A 10,817-nucleotide genomic window follows, 5' to 3' on the forward strand; every position below is an offset into this window, starting at 1 on the left:
AATTTGACTTAAGTTGTTGACTACATATGCATATGCTAGCTATTGTAGAAAATTAAGAGCCACATATCAGTATTAGACTAAAAATTTTAACCTGTGATGTTACAAACTACAAAATGAAACACAAATCAAATTATACCTTCAGCCATTGCCATGAAAGAGTTGCCTTATTTTGGTTCTTCCAAGCTCTCACTCTCTCTCTCTAAATGGTGTATAAGATGAATTGGAAGAGGTGAGCTCAGGGACCAAATACATATGCTATCATTAGCTAACGTTTTGATTCTCACTAGCATTAGCTAACGTTTTGATTCTCACTAGCTGAATTGAGTTGTTCAACACCAGTTACCACGCAAGATGAAAGATCATTTGACGTTTCGGTAAAAAATATGGAAAATACCCAAAAGGGGGGAAAAAGGGTCATTTTAAGCCTTTTTCTAAACCTTGGCTCACCCAGGCTAGCCTCTGGCTCGCCTGGGCCCCCAAATAGCTTAGGGGTGAAGTAACCAGCTCGCCTGGGCGAGCTGCCAAAGTCCCAAACCCCCTAATTTCCTATAAATAGGCGTGAGGGGGGGGGGACTGGAGAAAGGGTTTAGCTTTCAAACATTGAGAGGTTTCAGTGAAAATCAGAGAGAAGGAGAAGAAAGAAGAGAAAAACAAGGTCGAGGCACTACCAAATTGCGACTGTAATCGACTTCTACGTCGTTCTTCGTTCGTCGTCCGGTTAGTATTTGTTTTGAGGATTTGGATATGATCTATGCACCCTTAGGGGTCCTCTTTGTTGCTTTAAACATCTTTATCTCATTCTTCTACCATTAGTAATCTCTTTTCTTCTTGTAAAGTGAATTTTGACTGATCATTTACGTCACAAATCATCTTTTAAAGGGATTGAAAGTTAATAAGTAAAACTAAGGTGAAATCAGCATGTAATTGAGTTTTTTATCCATAAAAGTCGCTTGAATCCGTTCAAGGTCCAATGCCTTAGCGGTCTCTTTTGTTTTTGTTGGTTAAAAATAAACCTTTCAAAAGTTTAAAATCAACTCAACACACAACTTTCTCGCTTTTAAGAACTACGTAGGTCTGAATTCTTCATTGCACTTGAGGATACATAAGAGCAATGACAACACCCTTGTCGACCCAAAAAATAAAGAAACATAAAAAGGGAAAATAAATAATATTGAAGTCACATTTTTTTGCACGCTTGATTAAAGGTTGCCGTCCCTTGTGACGGACGCGTAGGGTGCTAATACCTTCCCCGTGCGTAAACAACTCCTGAACCCTTTTCTTTGAAATTCGCAGACCCTTTTTTGATTTTTTTTCTAACGTTTTCCTCAAATAAACGTTGGTGGTGACTCCCGCGCGTTCTCCATTTTGGAAGGCGCATTTTTTATCTAGCCTCACCCTCCCACCGAAGGGTAGGTTGTGACAGTTGGTGACTCTACTAGGGACATTTGTTAGAGAGTTAAGCCATTTAATCTGTGTGCAATATTTATCATGACCTTTTCTTTATTTTGTTTCCCTTTTTTCTTTTATGTTATTATGTTCATATAACTCTTTTTGTGTGCTTTTGTGTTTGGTGTGGCTATCTACCTATTACATGCATATTTAGAAATATTTTTTTGTTCTATGCACACATGGCACCTACACCTTTGCACACATAGTGAGTTATTGGGCCCTATACTCAGGCCGTGGAAACATAGGAAGTGGAGGTTAATCTGTGGTCATGTTGGGTCTCCGACTCGCTTGATAACAGTGAAGCCTCATCTAGAGTTTTTCTTTTTGATGATACATTGTCGCTGGTAGTCCCTACCACCACAATGTTTGATATCAAAGAGGATGATATCTCTATAAACCTTTGAAAGTTATATGCGACCACCTTTGGAGTTGTTACTAAATAGCAAACCTTTAACCCTTTCCATTAGGTCCCTAATTTAGGGACACGGAACAAACACATTATGTTTTGTTTCCTTTATCTATCCATGCATATTTTTATGACGTCGTGATTGTGTACATCATTCCTGTATTTACCAGTTATCATGTTCACACACGGAATTTTGGCATTAAGTCATTGCGTTATCATGCTCATTCATTTAGTGTGTTCTCTTTGTGCTACCAAACACATACTCCCATGTATGCATACTCACACCGTGTCATCACTCATGCATTGCATTTGTTTCGTTATCTTTGTCACGGGAAGTCGGAAGGTCCGCATCGCCTTCTTAATTGCATGCATTGGGCACCATGGCAATGACTACAAACGAACCATGATACCCAATGCAGTGTGGGTAAGAAGAGATGGTCTTCCGAGCTCTTGTGTCCATAGATAAACACATCTATCATGCATAGCATAAACATGCCCTGATGCATTCATCGTACCTCCTCTATGATAGGGTGTTAAAGTATTGGTCATCAGAATTTTCATTCTAGCGAACATGGGGTCGAACCAAGCGCCCTCTTTTAAAAAAAGGTTCTATCATGTCAAAGTCAAGAACCTAGAACTAGTCAGCTTGCGAAAGCTAGGGTAGCGGATGGATCAAGTTCGACGTCAAGCCTTCAACAAGGCGTATGGGAAAATCTGGGATTTGGCCATGATAAAAGTGTCTATTGAAGCCATCGCATCCCTCACTCAATACTACAACCAGTCGCTCAAATGGTTCACGTTTGGGGACTTTCAGTTGGTACCAACCATAGAAGAGTTCGAAGGGATATTGGGATGCCCGCTAGGAGGAAGGAAGCCATATCTTTTTTCCAGATTCTACCCTTCCATGGCAAGAGTAGCAAAAGTGGTCAAGATCTTGACACAAGAGTTAGACCGAGTGAAGCAAAATAGGAATTGGGGTGGTAGGGTTACCAGGGAAGCGCTTGGAGGAGAAGTCAGAAGCTTTGACAGATCAAGGATAGTGGACCTCGTTCATTGACATATTAGCACTCTTGGTGTCTGGGACCATACAATTTCCAAATGTAGACGGGCTAGTGGATTTAGCAGCGATCGACACTTTTCTTGCTTATCATCACAACAAGGAAAGTTCGGTCATTGCTGTTTTGGCCGATGCATATGACACATTCGACCTGATATGCGAAAAGAGCGGTGCAAGGATTGTCTATTGTACGCCGACTCTTTATGTGTGGTTGGTCTCCCATGTTTTTTGACATGAAGGTAGGCTTGTCTGTCCTCTACAAGGTCATCACATGTGTGCCGAAAAGGGAAAAACAAATTGGGAGGAACTCTTGGCAGGTATGGTAGGAGCGTCCGTTGGTTGGTTTCCCCGATGGAAAGAAGGAGAGGCTGGAGTGTTGTGCTCGTGTGAAGGATTCCCAAACGTCCCCTTGATGGGAACAAGGGGTTGTATTAATTATAATCCCATGTTGGCCACCAGACAACTAGGCTACCCTATGAGAGGTGCATCGTCAGAGGAGATCATCACGCCTTCCTTGCACGGGGATTAAATATAGGTAATGCAAAAATACTTCAGAGAATTCGTAAAGCGTAGGACACAGTGGAAAGGAAATATAAGGAGCTTAGGGGAAGTAGCAACGATGTCGTCGGCGGCTATCATAAGTGGTTGAAGGCTAGGACGCAAGGGATAACTTGGCTCCCAAAGCTAAAAGGTCCAAGTGGGAAAGAAGCTGAAGTCCCTAAGGAAAGCAAAGAAGTGCAAGCCTTGAAAGCAGAGCTTGAAAGAACGAGAGTGGTCAAGGAAAAGCTAAAGACGATAGTCACTAGGGTCATGAAAAAGTGTGACTAGCTAAGAGATGTCAACATGACTATGATCGAAGCATTAGAGCAGGAAACAAAGAGGGTCCAAAAGGAAGAATGGAGCAGGAACAAGTTCCGAGGGGCTCTATGGGGCAGCAACAACGAGCTCAAACTTAGAAGGGCCAAAAGGGACGAGTCAAGGGTGGAAAGCATGGTATTTAAGGATAAATTGAAGGCTTGTCAGAGGTCAAAGAGAAGTTTGACCAAACAACTGAGTAGAATGGAAGAGAATATGTTAACAATTATTGATCAGTATAAAAAAAGGTAAAACCTAGCTGCTAGTCATGGGAAAAGATAAACAATGTTCATGGGCTTTTCGATTATTGCCAACACATGGTCGAATTGATGTCCCACATAATTAAGAACCACTGAGGCGTTCGTGTTGTATTTATGCTTTGGCTTTGGCAAGATAAACAACGTTGTTTCTTAATGAAAATGAGATTTGATTCGACCCTATGTCTTTAATGAAATTTCTACATGGGTTCAATACTTCGGCAACTTATCATTATCATGCATTCATGTTTATTTCTTTGTCGCATTACTCATTGCATTTTGCTTTTTTAGCAGTTGTAGTCAAAAAGTAAACACAATAACCAAAAAGAACGAACGCATTTTATGGAACCCCTACCAAACACGTGCCAAAACCAAAATCATGAGTGAAACAGAGGAAGTGCAAGAGCAAATGAAGGCCGACATGGAGGCCATGAAGGACCAAATGACCTCCATGATGAGTATGAGAAGGATGATGGAGGACAACGTGGCTGCAGTCGCCACCACCATCACCGCCGTTGAGGCGAATCTGACTCACCCATCCAGCATAAACCAAATAAGTCGTCCAGTCCCAGACATCGTAGGCCAGGGAGGAGAAGTGTTGGGGAGTACAGGCGTTCCCCATGTTGTGCAAAGTAAGAATTCTTTCCGACCATACGGCTTGCCACCTAACTATACACCACCCAATGCGTTGCATGTGCCCGACGAGAACACCAACCACTCCGCTCCCGTTCTCCTTGAAAGCCAACAACCCTAGTTGGGGCATGCACCCTTTGCTCAACCTATGGGAGAGGCCCGTGAAGAGCCCCGGGACCACGCTCTAGGAAGTTCGCGCCTTACCCTGCATATGCCGCTGAAGGACCAGTGTTTGGTGGCATGCCCCAGCGTAATACCTCGGGGGCCCCTCAACATCTTTAGGGAGAGTACCTCTTGCCATAGAAGAAAGAGAGAAGTTTGATCTTATAGAGGAAAGGCTAAGGGTCATTGACGGGATTGGTGATTACCCTTTTGCTGACATGACAGAGCTATGCCTAGTGCCTGACGTCATCATCCCTCCTAAATTCAAGGTGCCAGACTTCGAAAAGTACAAGGGGACCACTTGTCCCAAAAACCACTTGAAGATGTATTATCAAAAAATGAGGGTATACTCAAAAGATGATAAACTCTTGATGTACTTTTTTCAAGAGAGTTTGGCCGGGGCAACAATTACTTGGTATACTAACTTGGAAGTTTCTTGGATCCGTTCTTGGAAGGACTTAATGGCTGCTTTCATCAAGCAGTATCAATACAACACTGACATGGCTCTCGATAGGATGCAATTGCAAAACATGTGCAAGAAGGAGCATGAGTCTTTCAAGGAGTAGAGTACGCCCAGAGGTGGAGGGATTTGGCAGCCTAAGTAGCACCTCCAATGATGGAGAGGGAGATGATAATCCCATGATGGAGTTCTGGGTATTCAATTCATATGTCTGGCCTTCGTTTGGATTTGACTATTACATGTTTAGATTTCCTTATTTTAGGGACTTCATTTATTTTGGTCATCAAGCTTTCTGCTAAACCATGTGATGGCATGATGTGCACCTAATTTGTTTGTGGAGTCCTTATTTTACTCTTGGCTGATGCATTTCCAGTTTGTCTTTATTTTTTTATTTATTTCAAATTAGGTATATAGAAAGTACAAGAATAGGAGTATGGTAGAAACAATAAAAGAAATTCGTATTTGTGTTACAGACTTCTGAATTTAAGTTGGTGATAACTGCTTAAACATGAAAACGTGCAATTTATATTGATTTATACTTGACATATCTCAGGCAAGTGTATTTTTCTGAAATGTGAATGGTTGTGATTTGTGAATCTTTGCTTAATTTCATAGGAGCATTGTTTGGGCGTTATTATCACAAGGATTCAAAGGTGTACACCCAATTATCAGTTATTTGCTTCATTGTTTGTGTAACCTACGGTCATCATCGAGGGGAGCATCATTTATTTTGTAAGACATGCATGTCTTATATGTTGATTTATAAGTTTTTTGACTTTTTTTATGATTCTGTCAATTTATTATTTAATATATCATATAGTATTTCCCCTTTTTTATAAGTTTGCAGTACTGCAAGTTGTTAATAATCTGCTTAGGGACTTGTGTAACATTTGCACTCCTTCTCCTCGTCTTCAAAATTTGTAAGGATACAGTCCCTATTTTCTTCTGCTATGTTTATGCAAATCAATAATATAGTGTTTTACATTATGTCTGTCTTACGGTCAATCTAGTTAGGGACTTCCCTTTGAAGTGATACATTCTGCTCTGCAACCTCTCTAACTTGTTCACGAAGCCATTGCTGTTGTAACTGGTACTTCTCAAGCTTAAATGACCAGTAAGTTGACCTCCTGTCCAATTCCTTATCCAATGGTGAATGCATCTCATTGTTTTCTTTTTCTAGTCTCTGAGTACGAAACTCCAGTTCTATCTTTACATGTGTAACTTCTTCCCTAGCTGAGACTGTTTCAGCAATTTGAGACCACCAACTAAGTTGAAACTTCCAAAGCCAAGCTTATTTTCTCCTCTAGTAGATGTCTGATTGTCTGAATCAGTGCTGACACATCATAACCAGCATCAAGAAAAAAGCTATCTGGTTCCAGTTTCTTAGAGACAAGAATAACCCTCTCCTCAGGCTCCTTTGATCTTGTCATTAGTTCTGCATCCGCATCCTCTTCAGGTTCATCACAGCTTAAACCCTCAAAATTGCCATCCATGCCATGATAGCCATTTGTCATTCTGTAGGGTTCATCCAACAAATCATATTAATATATTATAGGCTTATGAAATGAATATATTATATTTAATATACTTGATCATATTAAATCTATGTTGCTAGAAACTGAACAATAATATATTTGGTCATATTTCTTTGACTTTACAGCATGACTTGCGTCTTAGACTTTCATTGACACTTCATAATCATACTCATCTGCATTTCCTTCTTTTGACAACTCTAGATCAGTATCATCTGCCACTTTGTGACCAATCTTTGTTGTTGTCACTGGTTACCAATAACTCTTGAACCAAGCCACACAAAAACTAATATAACACACCCACTATATATTTGACGAAAGTACACATCCAATGTGGCCATATCCAAAGTGTCAGACTCCTTTACTTGTTTTGGTCCTTACTGCAGTCCATGTTTTCCATGCGCTCTGTCATGAGAGCAGTGAAGATGACTAGGAAGTTGACAAGGACAGGAATATGTCCTTAAGATCTTATGTTTGTTGTTTCTGTGCCTCTCTTGTGGCATGGTGATGGCCCTTCAATAGGTAGCTTCTGTTTCTACTATTGGTGAGGAACAATCAGTCCTTGGATTGGAAACTTTGACAGAAGCAGAAATTTCTTCTTTTAATTCTTTCATTGTTTCCATTACCAGCTTGACAATCTAAGTAGTTCAATAAATGAAACTTAGCTGAAGCACTATAAACATTCGTATTTGGTATGTGAGGGATGGTAACCAATTAAATTCCTTGGTTCAACTCATCATCCCAAAAGGGTTCGCAATGACAACTCATCAGTGTCTTGTCTTGTGTGATTGAGTCAGAATTATAATCAATGTTAGAAGCTGCATTTGTGCATTGCATTAAAGTAGACCAGTCAATTTTATATTTCACCAATGATTAGTTTTTTAAGCCAGTTTGGAGAAGTAGAACTCAATTATTGGTGTCTTTATTTTTCTTTTTCACTTTAAGTAACCCGAAATGATTCCAACCAAGTTTAATCAATTTGAGTACAGACAAGATTAGTTGAACTCCATGATCAAATTTTGAGACTTTGCAGAGTTCAACAACAGGGGCAGCATTGTCCCATCTGATTGTTTTGTTGCACCAATTGTGAAACGTGACATGTTTGTCTTCAGTTAAGAACATATTTTTCTTATTTCAAACAAATAAATGCCATACAAAACAAGGTACATAACTGGTCTGAGTGAAGCAAAATTCTTGACCAACTTATGTTCAAATTTTCTAACAAACATATTGCAAGTTCTGTACTGGCCAAAACTACAATTGAACATCTAAACTTTTGCAGCTTATATTTTTTTGTCCTTATTTCTGCTTCCTGCTTCCATTTTTATCCAACTAATTACCCAAGTATTCCCTTCATCACAACCCTTCAGAGAGGTAGGGAAACAGCTCTCAGATGTTGTAAGCACAGAACCATGAATTTTTGTGCGAGTCTTGGTTGGACTTTTTGGTGTGGACCTTACTCTAGGAGAATCCAAAGTCCTTCTAAGAATCTGTCTCAAGGCTGATATCAAGTGCACTGTCGGATTTGGATGAGGCCCTGATGCCTTGAAGTTTTTGTAGAAGTTCATGTGCTTAGCCATTGCTTTTTGTGTGCAAACAACCCTCTCAGACCTCACAATTTCATCCTTAACAGCCTCAGCACACAACCCACAAACCCATTTTCCAAAGTACCTCTGTCTGATTCTTTCTATATAGGCTGGGGTGCACATAAAACTGTTAGTCCACAACAGTCACAAACAGCAAATTCAAGTTCAGTTTCTGCAACTAGTATGCTAGCTGCTGCTGATTGAGTTTCTGGTGCCGATATCACCATAGGGTCAATGATCATAGGAGCAAATTCAAGTTCAGTTTCTGGCTTGATTGTGCATAACAGGTTCTCTTCACCTGGTTAGCTCTTCTCTTGGTAAATCCAATGCAAAACATTCTGAATGTGTAATTATCAGTTGTCTTTACATCCACATGGGCTTCAATAAGAGTTTGCCATTTTCGTACCAATGACCTCAGCAACTCTGTTGTGAAATCCATTCCCTAGAAATTCAAAGAATAAATAGAAATTCAAATTTGATGTATAATGCAATACAATATTACAATCAAAAGAAGCTTCAGCCATCACCCATCATACCTAGAAATTTGTCAGAACATTCTTCCCTTGCACATCTTCAGCTCTCAACCTAATCTTCTTGAATGCATCATCCTCATCCCCTTGAAGATCAGTCAAGGAGACCTCAAACACTCTATGCTTGAGTCCTTCATAAGCAATCTGTTATTTGAAACAATCACATTCTACATGAGCATACAAAGTTCATAACACAAAGTCACACACCATAATATGCTTGAAAATAAGCGACAGTAAGCAGACCCTTGGAAGATTCATAAACCCTCATTCTCCCATAGAAAGAAAATGCAATAAGCACACGCTATAAAGCAGTATTATTTTTTCCCATATCCTATAGAGATTTAACGAGAACAGAAAACCTCATAAGAGGGAGCTACAATTCTGTTTAGCTTCTTTGTTCACACAGTAAATAAAAAAGTACACGCACCAAAACAGTAGAGAAACAAAGTCCTCTGCCAAAATGATAGCATACATTTATAATAGATCCAACTCAACAATTAGCACATAGGTCCAAGCTATATCATAATGATAGCATACATTTCTAATAGATTCTATTGTTGCTGTTTTTTCTTCGTGTATGAAGGAGTTGTTATCATGAACTGATTGGTTGAACCTATGAATTTGAGTTTTTGATCTAAATCCCCACCAACCTATGCCCAAGTTTATTTGCCATCTTCAAATGAGTAAACCTGCTGACACATTTGAGTGGCCACAAAGAACTGCATCAACAGTGTATGTACAAAAGGGTAAAAGGGGGGTCACGTTGGAAATCATAGCTAATAGAGACAATGCAATATCAATTCCAACGTAACTAACTGCTGAGCTGGCAAGAAAGATGGGGAGTGTGAGAATTCTGTTGTGGAGGCTATACGACACAACGGTGGGACGGTGAGAGGAAAGTGGAAATTAGTTGACTTTCAGAAAATAGTGGGCACTCTTAAATTACCTACCTAGACTACTTTGTTCTTTCATTTTCTTTAGCATTCAGAACCCGTTATCACCTTGATACAGGCCTAGGATTTGCATTCAAGTATATAGACATTCTATTATTTATGTGACATCTATCAAAGAGGTAACTAAAAGTCAAACAAAGTTACACTGCGCTAAGTAATTTGTGCAGCTCTTTAGCATATTCATATGGAGGGGAATAATTGAATTTCTAGGGTTTTCTCTGTGTCCTTACCAGGTGGTCTGACTATGGCTTCTTTAAGGCAATCACCGTTGTTGCTATGCATAGGAACTGGAGAGCTTCACTGCACTAACGAACTTGTTTGTTAGCGACTGTTAATCTCGCACTTGTTTGTGCGTCAGATGACAACCTGTTCTATTCAATCTTCTACCCACTTGACCACTGTCTACTAAATAATGACTATGGTAAAAATAAATCGTAATTAATAACCAGAATAAGAGAAAGTACTATGTGAGAGCTCAAGAACATACACAAAAAGCATAATATCAAAGAATTAATACCACATTTGATTAGGTTGACCATATGGATAGCATGTAGTTGGTAATAATGTTACTTGTGCCACTAATGACAATGGTAGCGAGTGTCACGAAAATGTGAGCCACATCAGCATATTAATGACTTTTTATTAAAGTACCAATCACCCTAATTTCTTTCACAACACCTTCAATGCCCCAATCCTAATTCGCAATATACAAGGTTTGGCTTAAATTAGTGCTTATAGCAAAATCTATTAGTATACAAGGTTTGGCTTAAATGAGTTGTTGTTTCTTATCCTTTGTTCAGCTACCAAAGAGTTTGCAAGATCAAAAGAAAAAATAGAAAACACAACAAAGCAATACACAGCAGAGCAAGACCCAAAGATTTACGTGATTCGGCAATATGCCTACATCCATGGAAAAGTGTAGCTCCTCATCATCACA

At 39.6% G+C, this 10,817-nt stretch overlaps 1 pseudogene; it reads right to left on the reverse strand.

Moving 5' to 3' along the window:
• Positions 1-7,923: 7,923 nt before the first annotated feature.
• On the reverse strand, positions 7,924-10,388 carry LOC114406097 (annotated as a pseudogene).
• Positions 10,389-10,817: the final 429 nt, after the last annotated feature.

The sequence above is a fragment of the Glycine soja genome, chromosome 3, assembly GCF_004193775.1.
Source record: "Glycine soja cultivar W05 chromosome 3, ASM419377v2, whole genome shotgun sequence".
NCBI classification, from domain to species: domain Eukaryota; kingdom Viridiplantae; phylum Streptophyta; class Magnoliopsida; order Fabales; family Fabaceae; genus Glycine; species Glycine soja.